The sequence below is a fragment of the Suncus etruscus genome, chromosome X, assembly GCF_024139225.1.
Source record: "Suncus etruscus isolate mSunEtr1 chromosome X, mSunEtr1.pri.cur, whole genome shotgun sequence".
Classification (NCBI taxonomy): Eukaryota; Metazoa; Chordata; class Mammalia; order Eulipotyphla; family Soricidae; genus Suncus; species Suncus etruscus.
Genome location: NC_064868.1, coordinates 28,116,531 through 28,142,409, shown reverse-complemented (window position 1 = coordinate 28,142,409; position 25,879 = coordinate 28,116,531). Strand labels below are relative to the sequence as shown.

The window sequence follows — 25,879 nt, the reverse complement described above, 5'->3', positions numbered from 1 at the left end:
CTGTGAATTAAACAGTGGACTCCACATCTAAAAGCTGGAGATGAAGTGTGCAAGCACTGCTTTTCAGTTTTATATATAAATGATCAGCAAACAATCATTCCTTTTACACAAACAGTTTATAATTTGGGGGGGGGGTCACACCCGGCAGTGCTCAGAGGGTACTCCTGGCTGTGCTCAGAAATCGCTCCAGGCAGGCTCAGATACCATATGGGATGCTGGGATTCGAACCACCATCCATCCTGGATAGCCTGCATGCAAGGCAAATGCCCTATTGCTGTGCTATCTCTCTGGCCCCCTTAGTTTGTAATTTATGTGATTACTGACTTCAAGAGATGTTAATATATTTTATGTGGTTCTGAACTAGAATAAATAAAGCAAAAACTCATGCAAGAAAATTTGGGACTTTTATATAATTATGTTGTGTAACAAGAGGAGAATGAGAAGTGCAGGTGTCATAAATAAAACTAAAAGAGGAATAACCAAAGGTTAATTTGTCCAGGGGTAATAAAACAACACACATGCTATTGACTGTGGATACTAAAAAGGAATCTCTTGGTATTTATTTAACCAAAACAAAAATAGCCTATGCTATACTAATGGCGGCATGGAACAGGATATCTGCTATGGATCATATATAAAGTTGGGGCTCCTTTTATCAGCCCAGAGCTACTCACATCTACTCCAGTGATATCACATCATCAAATGTAAATAAATACCTGCAGTGTGGGGGTTCTGGCCAAAGGTATCTACTACTGTATGTTTGAATTAGTGAGGAAAAGAAAGGAAACAAGCATCCTCTCTTTATTTTAATTCTGTTCTCTCAGCTAATATGGGCTAGAACTCAAATTCTGATTTCTGATAGTGATAGCCAGCTGAGATGAATGTTCTTTGATGAAGGCCCTAAATCCATGCTGACCCATTTTAAGTATTTGAAATAATGCTGGTCTCTGCTCTGAGAAAGCACAGGAAAGCAATTCGCTGAAGCAAAAAGAGTTAGTGTTACTGGAATTTCACAATTAGTTATGCAGAAAAATGAAATGTTGAAAGGCTCTTTATAGGTAAGACATGCTAAGTGATTGCTGATGACAGAAAACCAGCTTTTGTTACAAACTTCCTTCTCACATTAGGCATAATATGTATAGGTATCATGCTGAAAACCTAATATTCCTGTAGAGAACATTTAAAATACACCGAATGAATGAAAACCATAAAAAAACAGGTCAAAAGGACAAGCTATGGAACTGAGAAGGGCCAAAAAGAAATATAAAATTTGTCTTGTGTTAAGTGCCTAACATCTGTGGTCATTTGTTTTCACTTAAATGGAATTCTGATAAAATTTGCATGCAGTCTTATCTTCAATCTATATTTCAAGTATTTAGCTGTGCATGCTTACATTTTTGGTTACAAATTAGAAGGCTATAGACATATCTTGATAACATTTTATTTAAACATAGTAATTTAATTATCTTTAGTCTGGGATATTAGGACTCATGTTTCAACCTAAAAAAACAGTGGTAGAAGTTAGGAAGCTGTTAAAACTTGACCCAAGCATATATTATTATATCAACACTACTAGTATGCAAGTACTGAATTCAAGAAGACACTGATTTTCATCCTGTATTAGGCATTTATAAATGTCATCATATATTATACTTCTGAAAATCATTTTAACTCATAAATATAATACATTTCAGGATAGTCACAAGATGAAATGAAATAACATATGCAATGTGCATAACAGGAAGTTTTGGCCATGTTGTCTTACAGAATAGATTGTATCTACTATGAAACAATAGAAGCATCCTTTGGTGAAGAGAAAACTTGGGGATATATCCAGGAAATATCCAGGAAGAATTATAGACAGTATCCAGAAGATAAGATACAGCCTATACAAAGGTCACTTTGTTCTAGCTACAGTTTGTTTCTTGGTTAGGCACTGATCAATGGACAAAACTCAAAGTAAGAGAATGTGTTATTAGTAAGATAGGGTACAAGAAAATCTATGCAATAATTCCTGGAGAATCATGTAAGCAGAGTTTTTATTTAGGACAACAATACTTATAACATAAGACATCCAGGAAAACACATGGAGAAATACATGCACAGAAAGTGAATGCAAATGTAAATCAGGAAAATTGGAAGGGATTGAATTATGTTTATTATGATGGTGAACCCATCACATCTATTGAAACTGTGATTTGGGAGGCCTTAAGAGGAGAGTTTATTCCTCAATTTAGCATCATCTTTGATATCTCATACATAACTAATATGAACCTTCTAGTAGGAGGAGGGTCCTTCTAGTAGTAGCTGGACCTTTTCCCTCAGCTATGGAAAGTTAGGAGACTTCAAAGTAGACTAAATATGTATACATAGAAAATAACCATTTAAAATTACTTCTTTAGGGCAGAGCAATAGTACAGTGGGTAGTGCACTTGTCTTATATGCAGCTTACCCAGATTAAATTCCCAGCATTCCATATGGGACCCTGAGCACTACCAGTGGTTATTTCTGAGCTCTGGTCCCTGAGCATTGCCAGATTTGCCCCAAAACAAAATAAAATAAAATTACTTATTTTTCTGCCCATATACCTGCTTATTAATGTCAGTCACTGGCAAGCATAAGATTCCTTGATTGAGAATGATTTACACCACTTTACTTTTTTCTCCCCTTATATATCACTGAGACATAGTCACTCAATATGATTCGTATCTTCTACCAGTCCTCAGAATTGATCCTGACCTTCAGTGTTCTTTTCCTGAGTATCTGTTATATTGTCAGTTGCTTTTTTAAATCACTCTATTTCTCACATCATTTTTCTACAGCCATTCCATAATCAAGCCAAAGACATCAAATTAATCTACCATGGCCTTATTCATAAGGTTTCTATCCCTGTGCTAGCACTCCCTATCATACTTAGGCAAGCACATAACCCATTCCATTTCTTCTCTGCATCTTCTTCCACACTGTACCAAAAAAAAGCTTCCTGTTCCCATTATTACATTAAAGAATTCTTGATAGCAAAAAATCTCATAGTAATTATAATTAATAAGTAATGTTTAATATACTCCCTGGTCAGCTATAGATAAGTAGTTATATTATTCCTCCTTGAGGTCAAACACCATTTGAATGAGGTGTTTGAAGCAAGAATTTCATGTCACTAGACAATACTTACTTGAAACTATCAAATTCTGTATGAGTCCTCTGATGAAACAACCTTTTTGAGCCATTCTTAGTGACGTTCAGGGGTTACTCATGGCTATGCGCTTAAAAATCGCTCCTGGCTTGGGGGACCATATGAATTGCCGGGGGATCGAACCGCGGTCCATCCTGGGTCAGCCACGTGCAAGGCAAATGCCCTACTGCTGTGCTATCACTCCGGCCCCTGAGAGAGCTTATGCTGAAGTCCCTGGCTTACAAGTTTTGGCCCAGGACTTCATGTCAGAACCTAACTCAGAACTGAATTTTGCAGAACTGTTGCTTATGAACAAGACTATCACTAAATTCTCCAAGAAGATTGACTCCATACAATATGGGTACTAGATGTTGTAACCTGCAAGCAGAATTTTATATTCCCCAACATGAAAACACCAAGGCTAATTTTGATCATGTCAATTATATAGTTGTCAAATAATGGGCACATCAGTGCCCTAAGTAAGCTTTACACTTCTGAAATTTACTATATTACTAAACATAGTTTTGTTACACTATAATTACACCTTCAAAAGTGGCCATGTTCGGAAGTCCTGTGTGCTGGTGCAGAGACTAAAAATTTTTTTCATGGCTTCCTTATCCTTCTCCATATTTTACAGAGGTGGCATTCATTTTATACCTTCCAAATGAACTGTGTATCTGAAGCTAAATTCATAAAGGAGAAATATAGAGTACTATTTGAGGAAGTTGACATTCTAACAAGTTGAATGGAACATAAACCCCCATTTTATACTCTAGGATGTTGGTTGATGAAAAGGTTGTAAATGAAGTATGAAATCATCTCTTCATATTTTACCTCTTATGGTGTTGCTAAATCAAAACCTGAACATTTCAGTTATGTATTCTCAGTTTAATGTTTATAGAAAATGAGAATATTAAATAAATGTTCCCATTCTATATTAAGCATTTGCTATCTATAATATTTATTACAATTGAATATTTAGTTTTGAATTTAACAACACAGAGAAAGAAGGTGAACATTCTATTAGTTGATCTGCTCATTAATTCATAGTTAGTGGTTCAAGCCAAGAAGTGCAAACACTCACTATTGTCAGCTGTATTCCAGATATTGTTTTAAGCAATATAGCTGGGGTATATATATGTATAGATATATGAGGATATATACACATATATATATGTGTGTATGTATTTTTATATATGAAGAAGACAATAGTTGGAATTTATATTGAAATTCACTTCCATGCATGGAGAGGTTATCCAAAATATGAAAGACACTGGTAGGAAGAACAAGATGCCAAAAATAACAGAGAATAAAATTATAGGGGCAAACTGGACCAATTTATTGATTAAATTTTACATGGTCTTTTGGGTCATTGTGGGAGGAGTAGTTGAACTCTGTGTAAAATTTAGAATTGGAGATTATATTGCCTTTTATGATCCAGCTTACTCAAGGTCAAATCAAGTCAAATAAAGATTAAGCTTCCATGTGGTATTACACTTCAGCTTGGAAGACTGTGACTTGTTTATTTAAGAAAAAAAGAGATAAGATTATGCTTTGAAAATTTTCACAAGAAAAGAAAAACAGTAGGCCTCTAGGGAATTACTTCATAATAAATTCTCTACCTAATTTTCTTCCTATTCATGGCCAGCTATAGACTATTCTGAATAATAATTCAAAGCCAATTTATGTTTTCTTGGTGCCATCACAGGTCATTACACGAAATAAAGTTCAACAATTGAATAAGCTATCTTAGCTAGGATTCAGATTCTCAAACAACAGTTAAATTATAAACTGTCCACATGTCTTAAATAGGACTTAGTGGTGATTTAGGATTATATGACTGATTCTATTTAGGAGTCTTATCATAACCTACACCACTAAAGAGAGAAGATATAGTGCCATGAAATTGAGAGAACTACACTGTTTAAAAGTCAAAGTACACTGTTAAATCTCTCTCTGCTTAGAACTGTTATCCCTAAGAATTTATGAGTACATACCATATTATCCAAAAATTATTTATTTTAATATTAAAAAACATTTTAGGGGCTGGAGCATTCGAAGCGATAGGGCATTTGCCTTGCAAATGACCAGCCTGGGATGGACCAAAGTTTGATTCCTGACATCCCATATGGGTCCCTCAGCCTGCCAGGAACAATTTCTGGGTGTGGCACTTCAAAATACATTTAAATCAAAATACCTTTTTATTTATTTTATTATTTATTTATTTATTTATTTTGGTTTTGGGGTCACACCTGGCAGCGCTCAGGGGTTACTCCTGGCTTTAAGCTCAGAAATCACTCCTGGCAGGCATGGGTGACCATATGAGACACTGAGATTTGAACCATTGCCCTGGATCGGCTGCGTGCAAGACAAACACCCTATCACTGTGCTATATCTCCAGCCCACAAAATACATTTTAATCAAAAAACCCCACTGTGAAGAAATCTAAGTGGCAAAGTAGTAGCATTTAGTTGTTTATTCCATGGTTTAACTGAAATATAGAATATTTCAAGTGTGATAAGTATTTTGTCAATATATTTCATGTTGTGATTGTGTGAACTAGGGCATGGCCATTGCTTTTCTATTTCTCCAGGCTCCCATCTCAGGTCTGCCACTATGTGCATCATCATGGCAAGTGATGTTAGAACATCCAGCAATATATTTCTAAGATGGTTGGGAGAATTCAAAACAATAGAGATTGTAAAGCACAGCATATTTTCCGATGCATTAAAAAGTAATTAGTAATTGATGGTGGTGGCTGATAATATTGTTAATAGCTACTGTCACACAATTTCCTCTCTCAATAATCTTAGGAGCGCAAACTATTGCAAATGATCATAATAAGACTCTTGCCTCAAGCAGAAGTCAGGGTTCAGCTGAATTGCAGCAATATTAAGAAGTTTGTTCTCTTTCTTTAAGTGATACTTCATTTTCTAAAGCCCTTCATTAATTAGGACTTCTACTCGACATGGGTGTGAGTTAAGTGTTTAAGAAAAGACATCAACGTAATGATAATATTGCTGAGCAAGTAGAAAATAATATATAATTTCCCGTATACCTACCCTATCAGATATTTCATAGTGTAATTTACTAATATTCGCTATCATTTTCCCTGCAAAACAATTTCATTTCCTTCGATTCTTCTCAAAAGTGCATTTACTATAAAAGTGGTAATTATTTCCAATAAAATGGCTTCCTTATAATTCTCTCTTGCCTCCCCGTTTTTGTGGTGCTCAGCGTCACTCACATAATAGGTGGTAAACTGTTGTGTATGTAAACATTTTATGGGATTATTATGTTACTGACCCTACCCTGATCGGTGATTGTGCCCTACCCTAGGGTGTGACCTGGCATTCTGCCTCCACCCTAGGGTGGTACCCGATTCTGCTTCCACCATTGGGTGGTATCTGATCCCACCATTGGGTGGTACTTGATTCTGGGGGATAAAAACAAGGGTCTGTGGAAGGCGGGTGGGGGGGCTTTTGGCTGGAACTGATGCTGAGGCTTTGGACTTCAGTCTTGTCCACCGAATAAAGCTAATATTACCACAAGCCTGACTGTCCGCGAGCTGTTTACCCGCCGTTTCACCTCAGAACCGCCGGCTGAACAGGGTGGCAGATGCGTGCTCCGAGCTGGAGGGGAAAGACCTCATTCTCCATCCCTCCGTCAGTCAACCTCTTCAGGGACTGACTTGCAAAAGTAAACCATTCTCTGTTAACTTTTCTGTCTCCTGCGTCTAGATGGGGTCCATGATAGTTCAATGCACTTGCTTACAGCTGTAACCCTAGTCCTAGGGCAGTTCCCACCACAAGTACACAGTCAAGAAATATTTGTTGAATGGACAAATCATTCTATTAAGGCTTCATATCCACAGACTTAGTGTATCACCAAACTGAAAATCAAATTAATGTGGAAAATTTTCAGGGTATACTTCATGTAACTAAACGGATGTGGTAGTCAACAATTCCACTCAAATCTTAACTCCACATTTCTTCATTAATACTGCCCTAAGCTGGCAACCATTCATTCTTACTGGAATATCAAATTCTCCTCTGTTTTATTTTCTAAGACCGTAGAAAGAATGAATCAAAATTCAGTTTGTGAACAGAATTGATCTCAAACAAGGCATCTACTGCTCATCTACTTTGTTTTGTTTTGTTTTGTGGGGCCACACCTGTGTTACTCAGAGCTTACTCCTGTCTCTTCAATCAGGGATCACTCTTATCAGGGTACAAGGGATCAAATGGGGTGCTAGGGAATGAATCCAGGTTTGCAACATGCAAGCAAGTCTCATATCTGATAGGCTCTCTAGAACATCTGTTTTATATGTAAATTTTCATGTATTGGAGTTGGAATTTCATGTATTGGAGATGGATAAAAAAGATGAAGAAATTCAGTTGTGCACCCATCTTGCTTTTAAACAAAATAAAAATACTTAAATAGGGGCCAGAAAGATAGCATAAAGGTAGGGCGTTTGCCTTGCATGCAGAAGGATGGTGATTCGAATCCCAGCATCCCATTTGGTCCCCCAAGCCTGCCAGGAGCGATTTCTGAGTGTAGAGCCACGAGTAACCCCCGAGTGCTGCCGGGTGTGACCCAAGAACAACAACAACAACAACAACAAAAAGACAAAATAGATTTTTGAATTTTCCAGTATTACTCTGTATTTACAGATTTTTAGCCAATAGCCTCCTGCTCAACAGCATTTTTTTTCTGAAATGAAAATAGAATTTATATCACTAACAAAGGTAAATTGACTACTTCTCTGAACTTCTTTCTTTAGAAAATCACTACAAAAACATAAGCATGAAATCAATGACTTTTCTCTAGTTATTTGCTTATGTGTGATTTCCTGTGCTTAGATTTTGTTTTGCACAGAATTTTCATATTGAGTACAATAGAGATGCTATAGACAAGTTGAGTAATGCAGTTTACATGTCTGTGACATAGGTCTCTTTTTTCCCAACAGGTTGAAAATAGTTCTGCAACATTTTCCCAGGTGCTTTTAAAGAGCACTGCTTATATTAAATGCTTCACATAAGCTCAAGCAATAATATGTGGAGAGAAAGGGTAGTTTGTGATCTTTGTATTAAACAACTATACTGATATTTTGTGTAGATATTCATAGCTGATACTGGTGAGAAGTGGAAATTGGTTAGTTTCTTTCCTCTTGGAATTTTAATATTCTATTATAATGTAAAGAAAATCCCAGAATAAATTATTTCTAGATATTTTTTCATAAGTAAATACAGAAAAGTCAGAAAATGCTGTCAAAAGCCAATGCTCTCAATTTTTTAAAGGGTAAAAAAGATTTTTTAAGAAGCACTTCAACTTCTATCTGAAAAATAACCACAAATCTCCTTTAATGTGACTAAATATTATTTTGTGTGAAAATTTCTCCTAAGGAAAGATATTAAAGAAGGAATGATGCTAATAAAGCTTGTATGATTCAGGCAATCAAGAAGTTCCAGAGTTAGTATTCAAATGTAGATCATTTTTCATATTAAAGGACAAAGTCTTTTTTTTCCGGCCACACCCGTTTGATGCTCAGGGGTTACTCCTGGCTAATCGCTCAGAAATTGCCCCTGGCTTGGGGGGACCATATGGGACGCCAGGGAATTGAACCGAGGTCCTGATCCTTGGCTAGTGCTTGCAAGGCAGACACCTTACCTCTAGCGCCACCTCGCTGGCCCCAGGACAAAATCTTAATAGATCTGTATATCGGATTACAAGTATATAGTGGTATCCACAATAGATCTACCACCATACACATAGAAATGTCACTGATCACACCAATGAAATCAAATATTCTGCTATTAATACTAATTAAGAAACCGCTCAAACTCCACTTATCCTTCCTATGATGATACCCCTTCATTAACAAAAGTGCAAAGTACAGCGTCTCAAAGGAAAAAAAGGAAAGAGAGAAAAGTGAAATGCCTGTACTTTGCACTTTTGTTAATGAAGGGGTATCATGCATGTAACTTTATCTCTTTTCAGCACTCATTTTTTGTCCAGAGTGATCAGTTCCAACTATCAATGTCCTAGTGGCCCCTTCTCTATTCTACCTGAACTGACCCACTATTTGTGGCAAACTTTCTACCAGGGACTGGTCTTCCTGGCTCTCATCTCTATTGTCTCTGAAGTGATACCATTCCATGTCTAGTCCTTTCCTTCTGACTCATTTAACTCAAGCTTTAGGGATATACATTGTAGTGCTCAGGAATCCAATTGGGGTTAGAAAGGCATTCACCTTGCTCTTTTGACTAATAGTCTGGTCCCCATCATAGACATCTGTATTTGATTCTTTGATCACTTCCTGCTTTTCCTTTTCTGCCTCACACCCTTTTTGAGTTGTAAAAGCTCATCCAGGGACACCAGATATTGTGGCTGGCTTTGCCATAGTTCTAAATGGATAGGTCTGGAACAAGTGCACAGAATAAAGTAGCTCGAGTGAGAAGAGCATAAGGTTAGAGGCCTTCCAGCTTTCTGGATCCACCTGATCCCACACTCTACTTTCCCTGCCAACTTTAATTGACAAAATCAAAGGTCAATAACATCTGGAGAACAGAGTTAACAAAACCAAAATTTTTTTGCTGATAAAGTCTAGGTTGGTCTCTAATTGAGTCTAGGCAGGGAGTTTACAACTCAAAAAGGGTGTGAGAAAAAAGGAAGAGCAGGGAGTGATCTAAGAATCAAATACAGGTATCTACATCCATAATCCACTTTTTCTTTTCCTTTTCAATTTTGGGCCATACATAGTGCATGGGGGTTCTATGTAGTATGGGAGATCAAAGCAGGGTCAGGAGCATGCAAGGAAAGTGCCTTTTTCTTTCCTATACTTATGCCCTCCCATCTGTTTTTCTTTGTCCTCCCCCCCATTCACAACACAGACCAGGCAAAGGGTCTGGTTTGAGGTGTATATGGGGAGCATTTACTGTACCTCCTTTTTCTATACAGTCAGTGTAAAGATCACTCCTATCTGTTTTTAATAATAGCCTGTTACATAGAAAATTACTTAGAGTAGCTCTGAGGAGAAAAAGTCTTTGGAAATGATGACTCTAAAGCTTAACATAAGCTTAGTAGATTTAGCCTGCCTACTTTCAATGCTGAAGAAATTTAAATTATAGACATTTGTACAACTGTGGAGGTCATTTGAAGAGCAATCCATAATTTATCTTTCTTAATAGCCCCCCCAAGCCTACGTCTATAACAGGCACATTTTTCTTCCCCATTTTAGGAAGTGTGTTTTACCCTACTGTTACCGATCAGGTCTCATACATGTCACTTTACCTCCTTTCAGCAACCAGTCCTGGTCCAGAGTGACCACTTCCCTCTATTACTGTTGTACTGGTACCTTGCTTAACCTAACCCTGTCACCTGCCACCCAATGACAAACTTCCTACTAAGGACCAGATCTACTGCTCTTTCTTTATAGAAACTTTGGACATTCGTTAGTTTCTTTATATCTCACATATGAATAAGATCATTCTTTGAAGGTCTATGTCGCTCTGATTATTTTCTGTCAACACAGTACTCTCCAGATCCATCCATTTATCATCAAATTTCATAACTTCATCTTTTCCAGTTGTCAAGTAGTATTCCACTGTGTATATGTACCATACTTTATCTAGTCATCTGTTCTTGAGCACTCAGATTCTTTCCAAATTTTTGGCTATTGTGAATAGTGCTTCGATAAATAGAGGAGTGCAGATACTTTTTCTGAATTGTGTTTTGGGGCCTTTGGGATATATTTCCAAGAGCAGAATTGCTTGGTCAAAGGGAAACTCAATTCCTAGTTTTTCTAAAGGAATCTCCATATTGTTTCCCAAAAAGCCAGTTGATATTCCCATCAGTAATGAAAAAGGGTCACTCTTTTTGGCATCCCTACCAACATTTGTTAATGTTAATTTTAGTGACTGCCAGCCTCTGTGCTGTGAGGTGATTTCTCATTTTTTAATTTGCTTTTCACTGATGATAACTATATCTAGAACATATTTATGCATTTTGGTAATTTTATTTTTGAGAAAAAAGTTGCTTATCTCTTCTCCCCATTTTTGAGGAAGTTGAATTTTTGTATAAATTTACTTATTAATATTTTAAGGAAGCTCTTCTTAAAGTGGGGTCCCTGGACAAGGCGCATCAGCAGTAACTGGAAACATGGCTAGAAATGTAAACTTCTAAGTCCCAATCCAGAGTTTTTGAAATAGAACTCCAGAAATCTGTGACTTAATAGGTCTGCGGTCATTCTCATGCAGGCACATGAAAGCATGAGAAGCAGCATTTGAAGAACATAAGGATCTTACTATTCAGACTAATTCTGAAAAGAGACAGTGTTTTCTTCGTCAATGTAGATAGATGGATCTCTACTGGAAGAAGCATTGTTGGAGGATGGGAAATACCCAGATTTTCTTAGGGCTTACTCCTACTCTGCACTCAGAGATCATTCCTGGCAAGGCTGGGAGACTATCTGGGGAGCTGAGGATCAAACCCAGGTCAGATGAGTGCAAGACAAATACCCTACCTACATACCATGCCTCTGCCCCCTCTGAGAAACATTTTAAAAACTATTAATTATCTACCTTACATGCAAGTATTAATATTCTTTATTATAATGGTATTTTGTGTTTGGGACCATTCCCAGCAATTCTCAGGGGCTACTCTAAAGTCAATGTCTGGAGGTTACTCACAGCAGTGGCTCAGGGGACCAAGCAATGGCAGGGATCGATCGTGGTCGCCCTGCATGCAAAGCAATAACTCAACCTGTTGTTATCTCAGGACCCCCTTATAATAATATTTATGTTTAACCAGATTTACTTAGGGGGAGGGCTATGGACAGACATGTAGGTAGTGGGATTTGTAATTTACTTGTGGTCTGCAGTTCAAGACAATAAAACAGGAAAAGAGGTCACAATCTAATTAACTTTCTAATTAAAGGAACATGGTCGCTTTCTAATTACACTTACAAAGAATAAAACGTAGCATGTAATTAGAAAGTTACTCTGCTCTATTTAAAATTTGCACTGTGTCAGCTATTCCATCATCATCATTGCTTAACATTCATTCTGAAAGGCAGAATCTATTTTCAATTTCAATCTATTTTGGAAGCACTTTTATTTATTACTCACATCGAAATTGCAAACTAGGCCAGTATTTCACAGATTGATACAATGAGGTGCCAGAAAATTCGTAGCATCCACACTATATATCATTTATAAGAGTTAGGACTTTAGCTCTTGGTCTTTTGTCGATATTTTTCCCCTTGTGCACTGAGGAACTATTCCATTCTTAATATTTTTTCTGCCTTCTTTTGGCAGATGTCAACACTATTTCCATGATACATATGTAACCATGACAATCACATGGACACTGAGCTGCTCTGAAAAGCACCAACCTACTAGAATCTTCTCTTTTGAGTTCATCCCTTAGGCCTGGATCCATTACAGCACTCAGATTTCACCAACCATGTGCAAACATTAACTCATAAAAAAAAAGTCCACCAATAGAAATTCTAAAATGCTTTACTCTTTAGATTCTCAAGAATGTGTGTGTGTATCCATTAAGAGCTCAAGATACTTTACGAAGAGAAAAACACACCAAAGTGAAAATTAGGCAGCCTTTTGGTTTAACAACACAAAGTTGAAATTAAACATGCCATTTTTCACTAAACATTGTTTCCCATTACTGAAGAGAAGTGAGGGGCCTGAGGGTCTACTGCATTACAAATCTCATGTGCTTTAGATAGGTAGTAAATCACTTGCGTTTTGCCTATAGTGCTTTCTGCCAAGCTCAGCATTTATTGCTTACAGCTGAATACAGCCACTTAAATCATCCATCACCTTTTTATAACCAACTGTAGCTTTCCTTCTTAAACACCAAGGAACTGGCACATTGTCAGAATGAGAATTAGTGAGGGGTACCTTTACATACTGAAAAGTACCAGGCAAGCAATAAACAGTCTATGAATTTTATAAGAGAGGAAAACTAGAATTCATTTACTGATATCAAGAGCTAAGAGCTTCTGAAATAATCCTCCCACATACTAACCTTACATCTGACTTTCTGTGCTACCATCTTCCCAAGTGCTTAGATAATTTAATATGAATTTCAGTGGCACATATTTTGATAGATCAAAAACATATTTCATATTTGAGGAAAATACAGATTTTAGAAAAAAGTCACATCAAGAATTTGATATCTAGGGGAGGACCTCTCCCCCTACATTGTATTTCTTCAGATTAGTTGTTCCAAAAATGTCACAGCAAATGGCAATTTGGGGGGGGGGGGTAGGGTTGGGGCTAGACTCAGTTGTCCTCAGGGCTTACTAGTGGATGGCTCAGGAAATCTTCTGGTCTAGCTATTGAACTTGGGTCTGCCCTGTAAATTGCAAACTCCTTACCTGCTGTTCTCTTTCCCTCTCTTCTCTTCCTTTTCTTGTCCCAAAAGAATAATTATAAAAGACATTGGCCCTATCTCTCATTTTCCTGGTAGAGCTATGAGGTCATCTGGCTTGCTAACAGAAGTTTTCCAAGTTTGGTAAAATATTCCTTCCCAAATCTGTTTGATAAGGAATTTATAACATGTTAGAATACATAGTGAATTTATTTATTTATTTTTGATTTTGGGGTCACACCTGGCAGTGCTCAGGGGTTACTCCTGGCTCTGTGCTCAGAAATCGCTCCTGACAGGGTGAGGGGACCACATGGGATTCTGGTAATTGAACCACTATCTGTCCTAGATTGGCTGCGTGCAAGCAAATGCCCTACCGCTGTGCTATCTCTTCTGCCCCAAACTTATTAAAATATATAAATGCCCGAATTCTATTCACAGATATTACATTTCATTTTTTTGTGCTGGGATTAAAAGTAAAGAGATTTTTTTGTCAGTATTGTAGCAGTATTCACGGGCCAGGATCTTACAAGGGTCAGAAGCCAGTACTTCATCCTTCAGTGCTCAAGGACAAGCAAGACTACACCCAGTGGTACGTGGGTGGGGTTGGAGTAGTGTGGAACCTTGGCTGCAATCTAGGGTCTTACAAAAGGAAGGTGCGTGCTCTACCACTTGAGTTATATAACTCATCTGAATACTAAGGATATTTAATTTCCTACAGTTGTATCAAAATTGGAGAACCTCTTTCTAAAATTAAGCAGCAGCAAGAGCAAGAAAATTATTTTATTCCCCGGTATTTCTCATCTTATTTTTCCTCAATATTTGACCCTTCTTAATTCACTCAGTGGAAAAAATTTTCTGCTCTTAAAGAGGAAAAAAAAACTCCATCCATTGTCACCTAAAAAGTGCAGCACTGGGTCAAATTAATCCGTAAGTTTTCTAGTAAAGTTTGCAGTGGTTTATTTCCTTAAAAGGGGGGGCAGTTTTTTGTAAAAGATTATGTTAAAGGAAGTTTGGAATTCATATAAAAATTGAAAAGTGGGTCTAGAAATGTTCTATATACCACTTAACCCCCTGAAAACTTTAATCTTTGCCAGAATTCATTACCTTTTCCTTGACCTAGTTCTCTTTTTTATATATTTTCCCCACAATATTTTTGGAACAGTATATATAAAGAATTTTCTAAAGAGATGACCAAAAAGAAGTCGAAGAAAGAAGTGCTAAAATGGCTCTCAGGTGTTGTATGTCATTTAACTCTGTGACCAGTTTGTATAATTTATATCACACACAGCTACATTTTTATCACATTTATATGCTTTACTTGGGGCTGGACATACCTTATGGTGCTCAGGGGTTACCCCGGGCTCAGTGGTTATGTATTATTCCTGACATGGGGGAACCATACAGTGCTTGGGACTGAATAGGGCGTTAAGTAGCAAATGCCTTCATTCCTGTACTATGTCCTTAAACACTAAGCTATAAACTCTCTGGGAATAGTGTCAATGTTTTGTGCGTATGTTATTTGACACATAACTAACTTTTGAGTATTTATTAGGCTTACATAGAATACCATGCTTACTAGCTCTTGTGAATTCTTGCAGTCACTCTTGATAAAACTTCCTAAACATATTGATATATATTTCATACAAAGATATTAAAAGTTATTTGTTAGAATTCTAGTTTCAATAATGATATCATTATTGAAGTACCATCATTTACAATAGAGTTAATGATAAGTTTGTGCATACATCATTCCCATACCACATTCGCCATCAGAATTCCTGTGTCCCTCCACCAGCGTCCCGAGGACCCCTCATATACATCTATACCCAAGCTAGGTAAATACATTTCTGTAGACAAACTACCCACTTCTATTACTTTTGACCATTTATTACTCCAATTACTGTATCTTGCATATCAGACAGAATCATTCTCTATCTGTTTCTCTTCTTCTAGTTGGCCTCATTCAGCACAATAACCTCAAGTTCCAAGCACATAGAGGTAAACTGCCTGATTTTCTATTTTCTTTCAGCTAAGTATATATTTTGTATACATTGTGTATATATACCTTGTTTTTTCATATTGTGTCATTTTCCATTCTCAGTCTTTACATAATTATCCTCTCAATTATTACTATTTTTAGAAATCATTTTTTAATTTAACTTCCAAAAATTCTAAAAGGATATCAAGAGGGGCTGGAGAAATAGCACAATGGGTAGACCATTTGCTTTGCTTGAGCTCGCCAGGAGTGATTCCTGAGAACAGAGCCAGGATTAACCCCTGAGCACCACTGGATGTGACCCCAAAACCAAAAAAAATTTTTTAAAAATTTATAAAATAAAGAATATCAAGAACAACTTATATTTATACCAGGCTCATATGGTTGGCTCAGCAGCAAAATAAATGAGTAAATTCATCACAGTTTAAATTAGAAAAACTACATGATCATATCAATATATGCAAGAAAAGCATCTTCAACATTGATATATGATTGAGAGACTTAATAATATATCCATTGAAGGAAATTTCATCAATTTGACAAAAATAATATTACAAAAATTATAGCTAGCTAACATCAAACTTATTCATTGAAATAGCAAAGTTTTCCACAAAGATCAGAAAGAAGACAAGCTGTCTTTTTTGCTACTACTTTCCAGGACAGGACTAGAATTTCTATAGAATGCAAGAAATCAAGAAAAGGAAACAAATACATATGTATAATTGTAAAAATAATTAAATCTTCATTTTCACAGATTACATGTTCTTTGTGGAAAATATAAAATTGAGCCAAAACTCCTGATACTATTTAACATAGAAAGGTTGCAGGATATAAGAATAATACACAAAATTCAGCTGCTTCCTTACATACCATTAACAAACAAGTAGAATCTTATATTGAAAACATGATACAATGGACTGGGCATATGAAGCAAGTTGAAGAGAACATGCCTTGTACATATTAGCTACTCTGTACAATCTTCAAAATTACCTAGTTCTTAATGGGCCACTGCATATATATGGTCCATAGGGCAGTTAGCAAATAAACTAGATTATGCTTATTAGCATCCTTCAAATATAATATTAGATATTAACATAAAACATGTGTAAATCCCTAGGAGGACAATTACAAAATTATGATGCAAAAAATAAAAGAACCAAATAAATGAGGAAAATTCTGTTACTAAATGGAAAGATGTAATATAGTCAAAATACTATATATTTCATGTAAAAAACTTAAATTACCCAAATAATACAGGAATAGATAGAGGGGAAAAAGTTGGGTTTAGTAATGTTTTTCAACATCAAGACTTCTTCCTAAGTTATACTAATCAAAAGCATATGGCAGGTGAAATAAGACAGCAGATAAGTTGCTTGCCTTGCACGTGACTGACCCAAGTTCAATCCCTGGTATCTCATATGGTCCCCCAAACACCACCAGGACAGTAGATCCAGGAATAATCCTTAGTATGGAAGGGTGTGCTCCCCCAACAAAAAATAATGAAATATTTGGGAAAGGACAGACAAATACATTCCTGGAACAGAATTAAAAGGACGAGAAATGATATACTAACTATATTCACATAAGTATATTCAAATTATCTTTGACAAAAGCCCAGCATGTATAAGCCCATTGAATTATGTCTCCAGACCCTGAACTGTTTTCTATATAATAATAAAATATGAATGATCCATGAGATGCACATTAACATTTTTTAAGTTCTTTGAAAAGAGCTTTCAAGAGAATGAAAATACAATCCAAACACTGGGTATTCACAGATGTGCATCTGCTTAAGAGTCATTTGTCTAAACCATAAAGAACAATTAAAGTTCAACAAAAAGTGAATGAATAATTTGATTGAAAAATGGACAGAAACCCTTAATAGATAACTTACTAAAGGATATATACAGAACATAATATATGCAGATTAGAGAATATATAATGAAAGTAAAGCTGCTCCACATCATGTATCATCAGGATAATGCAAGTTCAGCACCATGGAAATTGCACTACAAACTTATTGAATAGTCAAACTCTAGAACTCTCCACAGCAAATGCTTGTGAGGTTATGAATTGACAGAAACTTTTTCATTGCCTATTGCAATAACAAAATGATACAACTGCTTTGGAGTCAGGTCATAAATTTTGTACAAAAGTTAATATATTATTACCATAGAATTCAGAAATTATTCTTTCGATATTTACCCAAAAATTTTACATATTTAGAAACACACAAACATGATCATGATTAAAAATCCCTAAAGCTAGGAAGCAACCCAGATGTCCTTGTTTCAAATAGTGAAAAACTGGTGGCATATTAAAGCAATGGGTTATTATTCAGTACTAAAACGAATGAGTTATGAAGAAATAAAAAACTTGGAAGGTAATTAAATGTATATCACTAAGTGGAATAAATTCAAAAAAATCTACAGACAGGCCAGAAATATAGTATCTCAAGTAGAGCACTGGTCAGACAGGGTTTGATCCCCAGCACCCCATATGGTCTTTCAAGTCCAACCCTAAAACCTCAGCACCACCGGGCATGGCCTCAAAATAAATTTAAATAGATAAGTACTATGATAATGAAAATTTTTGGAAAGGTAATATGGAACTAGAGGCTGGAGAGATAGCTCAGTGGATAGGGCATTTGCCTTCCATACAGCTGATCCATATGGTCCCCTTAGTCTGCCAGGAGCAATTTCTGAGTGCAGAGCCAGGAGTAACTCTTTAACTGCCACTGAGTGTGGCCCAATTCCCTCCTCCCCCAAAGAATATGGAACTAATAAAAATCACTGGATTCCATGATGTAGGTGGAAAGAGGAATTAATAAATAGGCTATAGAAGATTTGCATGACATTGAAATTACTCTCCTTAATACTATCATGTTGATACATATGATTATATATTTTTTCAAACTTACATCATGTCCAATACCAAGAGAGTGAACATTCATGTGATCTATAGACCTTGACTGATTGTGATGTATCAATACAGGCTCACAGGTTATGAAAACAAATATTTAAAAAAATTGATTTACGAAGATATTCACACTTGAAATTTAGGCATACATTGTTCCAAAATCAGTTCGACAATCAGTGTCAACTTCCTCTACCATGTTCCCATGTCTTTTCCCAGACCGACCTCACCCACAACTGCCTTCTTAACAGGCACCCTTTGGAGACTGGTTGTTAAATTTCGATTCTCATTATTTCAGTGTTCTTGACTCAATGGTTTAGACATTTAGTTCTGCTTTCTTTAACACCATTGATGTGACAATGTGACTGAATCTACTCATCTTCTCATCCATTTTCCCCCTCCCCATCACTCTATTTCTTTCCTTTTCCCTATACTCTGTGGCGAAGATTTACTTAGTCATTCCCCCTTTAAATCACTAACTTCCCATATATAGGGGATGGAGCAGTGGCACAAGTGGTAGGGCATTTGCCTTGCATGTGCTAACCTAGGACAGATCATGGTTCGATCCCCCGGTGTCCCATATGATCCCCCAAGCCAGGAGCGATTTCTGAGCACATAGCCAGGAATAACTCCTGAGCATCACTGGGTGTGGCCCCAAGCCCCCCAAATAAATACATAAGTAAATTGCCATATATATGGAATTAACATATTAATTAACATATACATGTTTCCCTTTTAAAGGAGTTGATACTGGAGAAGACAATGAATGTGCATGAGGAGGGGATATATGAAAACTTTGCTGTTTGCCTAATCTTTCTATAATTTAAAACTTTTTTCACTTTACCTTTTTATTAATAATTTTTATTTTGATCAAAGTGGATTACAAATCATTCACAGCAGTATTTCAGGTGCATAGTGACATTGAATCAGGGGCATTCCCACCACCAATGCTGTCCTCCCTCCACCCCTTTTCCCAGCATGAATCCCATATGGCCTCTCCTTTGCCCCCCAGGCTGCTAGTATAAGTGGTCCCTTCTGGTTCTAGCCTGTTGTAAATTAGGTATCAATTCTGTTGTAGTTGGCTTTGGACTTGGTGTTCAAGTCTGATCATATTTTATTTCTACTCAATGTTCATATGACTGTTTGATCTTGGTGCCCTCCATTTTTTCCCTCTCAATTTGTGAGGCAGAACAAGATGGTTCAAGTTATGTGGTTCTGTTTGGAGGTAAGAAAAGGGAAAAAAAGAAAAAAGGGGTGGCAAAAATTCAAACAAGCAAAACACGGGAGGAGTCCTAGAGACTATAAATATCTGTTTAAGAAAAGAAAGGGGAAATGGAAGGAAAACATAACAATAATACAAGAAAAATCGTAAGGTAAGAGATAACACAGAAGTAAAGCTGTTATCTTGCATGCAGTCAAGCATAGTTTGATGTATGATCTGTGAGCACTGCCAGGGGTCCTTCCTAAGTACATAAACAGGACTAGTCCCTGAATATCACAGGATGTGTCTGAAACATCCCTTCAAGAGGTAACTGGTGGTGTTCTTCACAGTAGCCTAGGTGTACTGAGAACCAAGGCAGCCACTTCATGATGGATTATCACAGAAAGGAGCTTTTCCAACGACTCAGAGAATCAAATGACACTAAATGATATTATGGTGCAACCTGTCTACTCATTAGTGAGAACATTTCAATTGAATTTTGAAGGTTGCAATAAGCCAGCTCTGGATTGCTAACCAAATGTGATATCACATAGAGCTGAGACTAGGCTGCCACAAAAAGATATGTAGGAAATAAAATGAAAGAAAGCACTCATTCTTAGGAGTCTGGAGATAAGAGTAGCCAGATATAAACAAGCACATTAGGCAAATGCAGTTAGCACTGGGGAGGTCTGACAGCAGATAGATTTTAGGCACTAATTCACAGTGAAGAGGGCTATTAAGCCCCAACTGTCCAAGATTAAGGCTAGAATAGAAACTAAGGAGTTACTAACTAACTGACTATTGTAACAGAGTCTAAATCAAGTTTTCTTCTATTACAGTAAACCACATTAAATTGCTGGCATCTGGCCATGAGAGATCTACACAGAGTGGCAATTTTACAAATTCCAGTGCAATCGATCTTCCCTTTTTCCCTTCTAAGGCACATGTAAGCTGGGAATTTGAATAGAATACAAATGGAAAAAGAGGGGTTCAGAAGTACTGGCTCAGAGTACGACTGTTTGATAATGAAACAACTCTTAGGTGTACAGCACTATATGAAAAATTTATTGTGTGCAGTTTTTATCTACATGACCCTAGTGACATTTTCCCTTATTCAGCTGCAACTTCTTCCAGTAGGTTCTAGTACTCACTCTTGGCATCAAAATTTGATACAGCCACATGTGGAACACCATTAGTTATACCTTGTGTTTTGGTAAATGGAAGAGGGAGTCATCAGACTGTATTTTTAATGTCTAAAACGTTGATGTTCTTTGGAAGTGAGTAAAGCAAATATTTTTGTAAAATGATTTATACTGAAGGGGCCAGACTGATACTACAGTGGGTTAGGCATTTGCTTTGCATGGGGTTGACACAAATTCTATCCCTGGCAGCCCATATGGTCTCCCAAGCACCACCAGGAATATTTCCTGAGTGCAGAGCCTGGACTTCCCTAAAAATGATTTGTCCTGAAAACACTTTTTTTGTTGTTTTTGGGCCACACCTGTTGGCGCTCAGGGGTTACTCCTGACTATGTACTCAGAAATTGCTCCTGGCTTGGCGGACCATATGGGACGGCAGGGCATCAAACCGTGGTCCGTCCTAGATCAGCCACATGCAAGGCAAACCTCCTACCGCTGTGCCACCACTCTGGCCCTTGAAAACACTTTCTTTAGCATTGCCTTGAAAAGATTACTGTAGGTAGATAGACAATACGCTAACCAGGTAACTTGACACATATGTAGAAAGATAAAGAAACCTTATTTGGGATTAATTTTAATTAATAATAGGCTTAATTATAATTACTATATCATATTTATTACGCAGTAACTCTCATCTTTCCCCAGGTTTTAAACTTTTTTTAGGGGGTGGGAAACCAGGCAGCACTGTGGGATTTCTTTTAGCTCTATGCACAAAAATGATTCAGGCAAGCTTGGGGAACCATATGGGATGATGAAGATAAAACCTAGGTTGGCCATGTGTAAGGCAAACACCTAACCCACCTTGCTATCACTCCGGTGACCTGTTTAAATTTTTTATCCAAAGGTTTTCTTCTTCAGCATTTGAATATCTGTAAGGTAGCTTACAATTGGATATACTTAATTTTATTGAAATTCATTGCTTTTCTTACCAGTGAAGTCATGTTTTGCAATTTTCAGGAAAAATTATTTCAAGTGAAGCTAAGAGGGACTCTTGAATCAAGTACGCAATTCATTTTCTCTTTGCATAAAAATATCTTGTTGCAAAGATAGGTGTCTGATTCCCAGCTGTGGTGTTCACGCTTTTTTGCAAAGATTTATATATTCATCTTGGGCCAGACAAGCAATTTATGTTTGCTTAAGTAGGGCTAGAAGGATGCATTGATAAATGCTCTTAAAAGTAGAATTACATAGAATAATAAATACATTATAAATATACACTCATATGTGCTTATGTTATATAATTTTTTAAATATTCATATTGATAAAGCACAGCATATCTGGGACAGTTTAGTACCAACTTTTAAATGTTTAGGTGCAGTGAGCTATAGAAATGTATGTGAGTCCTATTGGTTTTTGTAGACTCAGGTTTAGCAATGGATACATAATTCCTTATTTGCAACTCAGAATTTCTATTAACTGTGAAAACTGAAAGTTGTTTATTAGTATTGTAACTCATTGTTGGCAAAACTTTCCTTTAATCTGCTCTAATATTACTTGTAGCCTTTATTTATCATACTTAGTGTTAGCAGTCATATGTTTTGTTACAGAAATTTTTCTCTATTATGGGGAGATGCCCTTAAACTTTCTGGGGATGGTTGCAATTAAAGGTATAGATCAGAGTTTCTCAACTGGTGGAGGACAGAATATTTCAGGAGAACATGTGAAAAAAATCACATAAAAGGGGACCATGGGGAACAACTATCAGGACAGGGCAGGCAAAGGTTGGAAGGGCACCATAATAGGAAACAATTTGAGACACACTAGTATATATACACTATATTGTCTTTATATTTAGAATAATTTTGAATACTGAACTGCATTTTGTTCCAGCTCCTCCCATGGCAGGGGCCTTCCCAATGTCCCCTATCTCCTGAAAAGTGCTCTCAAGGTATCTAAAGATTTAACAAAGCATTGATTATCCCAAGCTCAATATCAGGGAGCAAAGATTCACAGGAGTAGAGAAAGATAAAAACAAAGTCTCTATATTAAAATCAGTTACACTGAACATCATATATTATGTATTTATTTATAAAATTAGACATTTATAGATATGTGTGTCTCTAGACACACAGCTATGGTTGTATTTCCTGTTTTATTCATCTATATTTGACAGATAACATTGTGCAAGATTAAGGTGTACAGAGTATATTTTGCAAAATGACCTCTATAATCGGGTTAATAAATACCTTTACCCTCATATATTAAGGTATTTTAAGGTGATAACTGTTGATCCACTTTCTTAATAACCTTTAAGTAGATAATATGGTATTGTTATTCACAGTGCCATGAACTTCAATTCCCAAATTCCCATAATATTTTCATCTTTTAGTTGGCCAACACATATAATGTACGCCAAACCCTGGACCCCAGTCATCACATTCTACTATGTTGGTTTGAGTTTGACTATTCTAGATTCCACAAATTAATGTTAATACAGATTGCTAATTACTTTGGCATATTTCAGGAAGCATATTTTACTCAGTGGAATTCATCAATCAATGTTGTCCTCAAAGACAGAATTTACTCCTTGTAATTTCTGAATAGTACTTGTGTGTATGTTTGTATTATATTTTTTGCCCATTCATTGATGGTAACTTAGTCACTTGGTATGTTTCTATGTCTTAGTGTTTTGAATAGTACAGCAATGTGGATTTAAGGATGCAGAAAATTCTTTGGAGATAGTGATTTCATTTATTTTGGGTAAAAGTTAAAAACTGGGCTTGGGGGTGACTGGAGAGATAATACAGTGAATAGGATGGTTGTCTTACACACAGCTCACCCAGGTTTAATTCCTGGTATCCCATATGGTAACCCAAACACTGCCAGAAGTGATTCCTGAGTGCCAAGTCAGGAGTTGAGACGTGCTTGCTGTGAGGGAGGGAAAGTGGAAGGAAAGAGAGAGGGAGGATGTGAGGGAGGGAGGAAAAGAATGAAGGAAAGAAGGAAGAAAAAGAAAGGAAAGAAGGGTAGGGAAGAAAGAAAAGATGAGAAAGAAAATAACTATCATAACAATGTGAATGAATGAGGGAAGTGGAAAGCCTGTCTGGAGTACAGGTGGGGGTAGGGTGGGGAGGAGGGAGATTTGGGGCATTGGTGATGGGAATGTTGCACTGGTGAAGGGGAGTGTTCTTTACATGACTGAAACCCAACCACAATCACGTTTGTAATCAAGTTGTTTAAATAAAGATATTAATAAAAAAGAAAATAACTAGGGTTTCTGGACTATATAGAAATTCCTTTCGTAATTTTGAAGAATGCCATGACAATATTTTTTGTTTGTTTGTTTTATTGAAACCAATGTGAATTACATGTCTTTCATGGTTGTATTTCAGGCACATAGTGACAATGAACTGGGAATTTTCACCACCAGTGCTGACCTCCCTAAACCATAGTTCCCAGCATGCACCCCATATTTCCACCCTTAGCCTCCTGGACTTCTAGTTTAACAGATCCAGTTTTTGTACAGCTTGTTATAATTTGGGTCTCTTGATCCTATTGTCATTAACTTTGGTTTAGGAATTTAGATATGATCATTTTTAATTGTTACTCAAGGCTCCTGAGATCGCTTGGCCCATGGGTCCCATCCACTTTTCTTTTCTCAATTTGTAAGATGACATAAAAATATGAGTATAATAAGATGATTCATGTCCTATGGTTCTGTAAAAAAGGCAGGAGTACCTATATAGAAGATATAAACAAAACTAAAAGAAAACAGAAGAAAGGGGGCAGATGTGGCATTATTTTATAGGTGCAGTAAACGTTGGGGAACTTAGAAACAAAATTGCAAAATGACCTCTATAATTGGGTTAATAAATACAGGGTGTCTCCACCCTTGAAACATACTATCATAAGACTGACAACAAACTCTGGGCAAGTTAGTGGTCAAAACCCAAGGTCTTTCTTTATGGTTCCAGGAAAAGTTCTACTAGGTTGTAATCACCAAAGTCAGTATTCTGTAATTAGAGATCTTGGTTTCTGCACAGATCCTAAGGCAAAGACTAGGATAAAGTCTTTCTTTATGGTCCCAGGAAAAGTTCTGCCCAGTGGCAGTTGTTGTAAAATAATCTTGTGTCATTAGAGATCTTGTTTTTTTCACAGATCCTAGGATGGAGCATATTCTGATTTTATCTACTGTAAGTTGGTTAGGTAGGGCACCCTGCTCTTAGATCAAGTTATTACTGTTTCCTTGTCATTAGGGTGTCATATGAACCTATCCTGGAGCAATTTGTTGCTAGAGTGGTATTAGGGCCTCCCCTGCGGGTAGCTTAATTCCTGGTGCTGGTGCAAAGAACTGCATCAGTTCTTAGGTTGGGATCATGGATTTAGGAGTGAACGGTCAATGTCTGATCAATTGAGTTCTAGGTCGAGTTCCCATGATAAATATTTTGGGTGGAAGGTACACCTGCATTATAAAATTTATGGGTTGCTACACCTATTAGAAAAATACTTCTTTCTATACATAACATTTTCCTGTTTTAGTGTGCCTTAGCAAAAAGGAATGATGCCATATCATATTATTGGTGCATCTGTGGGTAAAAATTATATGCGATACAGTCTCTGTGCCCTGGTTTTAATGTGAGGTCTTATCCCAAGAAAGAATTTTCTACTAGAATTTTCTACTAAGTAGAACCAGAACAAGAAAAATAAAGGGGGGTTGGGGAGGGACCCTCTATGTATGGAAACAATCACTAAGAGTTATAACTATTAAGAAAATGCATCTACAGAAACATACAAAATATATATCCTCATTAAATCAATTGGGATAGTCTAGTGGGGATAAGATCCAGGACACATTTTCCTCCCACATTGTGATCTTGTAGAATCTGAGATATGGTTTATGGCAGTCAGGAATCAAGTAGAATCTTCGAGCTGGGGGTCCCTCTAGAGCTGGAGCTGGTAGCAAGTTATAGTCCACATTGAGGGGAGATGAGAGAAAAAGGGTCACATTGAATGAGTCAGTAGGAGCTGTGGCTGCAGCTTCTTGCTGCTGCGAGAGCTGGGGG

The 25,879-nt window shown here is 36.8% G+C and overlaps 1 non-coding gene across 1 annotated transcript; it reads right to left on the bottom strand.

The window, feature by feature from the left end:
- Nucleotides 1–10,040: 10,040 nt before the first annotated feature.
- On the bottom strand, nt 10,041–10,173 carry LOC125999889 (small nucleolar RNA SNORA51). The gene has a single exon (XR_007492335.1). It is a non-coding gene; the product is annotated as a small nucleolar RNA SNORA51 (small nucleolar RNA).
- Between the last annotated feature and the right edge of the window lie 15,706 nt (nt 10,174–25,879).